The following is a 3,372-nucleotide window of genomic DNA, read 5'->3' as shown; positions in this document are numbered from 1 at the left end:
TATCATGGAAGATTTTTATTTCATCTTCAATCCTGAAGCTTAATTTCGGTGGATACATGATTCTTGGTTGGAACCCTTTTTCTTTCAGCGTTTGAAATATGTTGTTCCAGGATCTTCTAGCTTTCAGAGTCTGTGTTGAAAGATCAGCAGTTATCCTGATTGGTTTACCCTTAAATGTAATCTGCTTCCTCTCTCTTGTGGCTTTTAAGATTCTCTCCTTATTCTGTATGTTGGGCATCTTCATTATTATATGTCTTGGTGTGGATCTCTTATGATTTTGTATATTCGGTGTCCTGTAGGCTTCTAGTATTTGGATTTCTTTTTTATTCTTTAAGTCTGGGAAGTTTTCTAGTATTATTTCATTGAATAGATTACTCATTCCCTTGGTTTGGACCTCTGTACCCTCTTGTATCCCAATAACTCATAGGTTTGGTTTCTTGATGTTATCCCATAATTCTTGGATGTTCTGCTCATGATTTCTTAACATTCTCGCTGAGCTGTCTATGTTCTTTTCAAGTTGAAAAACTTTGTCTTCGTTGTCTGAAGTTCTATCTTCCAAGTGTTCTACTCTGCTGGTAATACTCTCATTTGAGTTTTTAAGTTGGTTTATTGTTTCCTGCATTTCCAGGATTTCTGTTTGTTTGTTTTTTATATCCTCTATCTCCCTATATAGTTGATCTTTTGCTTCTTGGATTTGTTTATGTAATTCATTGTCAAAGTGATTTTTCATTGTCTGAATTTGATGAATAATGTCTTCCTTGAGACTCCAGATCATCTGAAGCATGTATATCCTGAACTCTTTGTCTGACATTCCATCAGCTTCAGATATTACCTCATCTAATGTTGAATTGACCTGTATTGTTTGTGGTCCTTTCTTTCCTTGTCTTTTCATACTGCTCATGATTCTTTCTAGCTTTGTGAAACTGTTGAGCTAATGTTTTTCCCCTTATATATTTGTATTGTTCTTGAATAGCTCCAATATCCCTCTTTTTCGGAGAAAGACAATGTTAACAGATCCCAATATCAACAGTACATTATCTAAGGACAAGTTTTCATTATTAATACATTTATAGTTAGATTCTAAGACTATAGATATTGGATTTAATTATTACTTAAGAATATATTCCTTAGTTTCATAAAAGGCGTACCATATCTGGTGGCATATAGAAAACTTAATTTCAGACGAAGGATGTTATACTTAAAGAGAAAGGAGTGAGGGAATGAGGTTAAACTAACTTAGCACCTTTGGAGAACTCTAACCATTCGACTGGTAATTTATGGAAGAATGTATAGACTCAACCTCCTATTTAGATAGTTACCCTATGTATAGATAGCAAAAGTTAGGAGATTGAAAGTGGTATAGAGAGAATATGAATTTAAAAAAAAGAAAAGAAATAACAAGGAAGAAAAGAGAAATAAGAGAAGGGAAAGGGAAGTAAGATAGAAATACAGAAAAAAAATAGGGGGGAGGTGGGGTATATGCAATTCCTCTATATTATATTACTTTGGTAATTCAGTTTTTCATGCTCAGTTCTTGGTTTCACATATGCTGAAGTTGTGGAAGAGAGAGAAGAAAAGAGAAAGAGAGGAAAAAAAAAGTCTCTCAGAACACTGTTTTCCTTGCTTCCAGTAGGTGGCGTTGTCTATTCCTAGTTTGAGCCTCTGTATTCAGGGTGGTGGGTATAGCCAGTGTGAAGGGAAATGAGCTTCCACCTGTATCTTCCCTATTCTAGTCTCTGAGGTAGAAACCAGGTGCCTGTACAGTTGTTGTTTTGTGTTGATAGCTACAATCCCCAAAAGCTTGTGGGAAATATTTTGAGTTATCGCAGCTAAGGGTGGGGGAGTTGGAAACCGGGTACCTGGATCAGCCGCAACTGTGCTGGTAGCCACACCCACTTTGATGGGTTTTAAGGGTTGATGGGCTTCCTGGAGATTAGCGCTCGGGGCGGGACCGGACTTCCTCCTCCGGTCTGGCTGAGCGGCTGGCGCCTTCCTGCTCCGGTCTGGCTGGCGGCTGGCGCCTTCCTGCTCCGGTCTGGCTGGGCGGCTGTCGCGGCTTCCTGCTCCGGTCTGGCTGGGCGTCTGTCGCGGCTTCCTGCTCCGGTCTGGCTGGGCGGCTGTCGCGGCCTTAATCCTGGGTTTACATTAGAGACAGCTAGGAAGATTTTGCAATACATTGGGCTAATTGATTCAGAATCTCTGGAAGCAGTGCTTAGCATCACTGTTTTTCAAAAGGTTCTTCACATTATTCTAATATGTAACTAAGATTAAGGATAACTGGAAATAGACGGAATATAAGGAAGAATGGGCTATCAAAACCTGGAAATTAAAGTGGAGCTGATTTTTTTTTAAGGAATTGCAAAGCTACTTTTAATAATTTGGAGTCTGCCCCACAGGAATAAAAAACACGGAATGGCTAATCTCCCTCACGGAGTGGCTCAGGAGGAGAGAGGCTACCTGAGGGTAAGGAAGCACAAAAGGGACTGGGGCAAAGGGGATGCCATTGGTGCTGGGACCTTTGAGCACTACAGGAGGAAACTCAAGCATGGTGGAACTGGCCCCCCAAGCACACAGGCAAAGGGCAAGGGGGTTGGAGACAAAGCCGCAAAGCTACTTGGGTTCCTCCTTCTTCTCATTTGTCTTTTTCTGCTAATGTTGCATGATCTCTGAATCCCCCTGCTTTGGGGTAACACCCAATAGCTAGTCATCTTGGCACTTTCTTTTAACCGAGTTGCTCTGCTTTTTCATATTCTTCTAGCAGGTGGGCAAGCCTACGCTGGTTACTGCGGGTCCTGGTGACAGCAGCTGTAGCTGATTCTTTCTATATTTGACTTACAGAATTATAGATTCCAATATAATTTCACCTAGCAAGGAAAATAGACATTGAATAAATGATTTTAAGAGTGAGAAGTGCTATAAAAGGGAGAATGGGTACATGTGGAAATTAATAAAAAGGGGAAAAAATCCAGTCTGTGAGGTCAGGAAAGGGTAGCTACCCCTTATTGCTTAACACATTCAAGTGATGAAATTCCATGCATATAATAAGCAATAGTTAACTGTCTTCAGACCACCCAGTAATCACCAAATCCAACTAAAGTAAATCAGGACTCTGTAGGGGAAATGACTGTTTCTACTCTGTGGCAAGAGTTGTCAAGAGGAGCCTGGGACTTTTCATTCTAGAGGTCGAACTGCTGAGGTTTTGTCAACAGACAGTAGAGCCAATGAGTGAGATGCGCCCTGTGGAGTGTCTCCCACCCTCCACCTAGGAAGCACCAGGCAGCCAGTTAGGATGCCCTCTGCCTACAGGCAGCACTCACAGGGCAGCCAGGGGAAGAGCTCTCTGCCCACTCCAGCCTGGCATCTCCACTCTTT

General features: G+C 41.3%; 1 pseudogene; it reads right to left on the bottom strand.

Moving 5' to 3' along the window:
* Window positions 1-2,610: 2,610 nt before the first annotated feature.
* Window positions 2,611-2,748, bottom strand: LOC143410388 (small EDRK-rich factor 2 pseudogene; annotated as a pseudogene).
* Between the last annotated feature and the right edge of the window lie 624 nt (window positions 2,749-3,372).

Source organism: Callospermophilus lateralis, chromosome 11 (genome assembly GCF_048772815.1).
Source record: "Callospermophilus lateralis isolate mCalLat2 chromosome 11, mCalLat2.hap1, whole genome shotgun sequence".
Classification (NCBI taxonomy): domain Eukaryota; kingdom Metazoa; phylum Chordata; class Mammalia; order Rodentia; family Sciuridae; genus Callospermophilus; species Callospermophilus lateralis.
The sequence above is the reverse complement of the archived record's forward strand: the minus strand, read 5'-3'. Positions and strand labels throughout refer to the sequence as shown.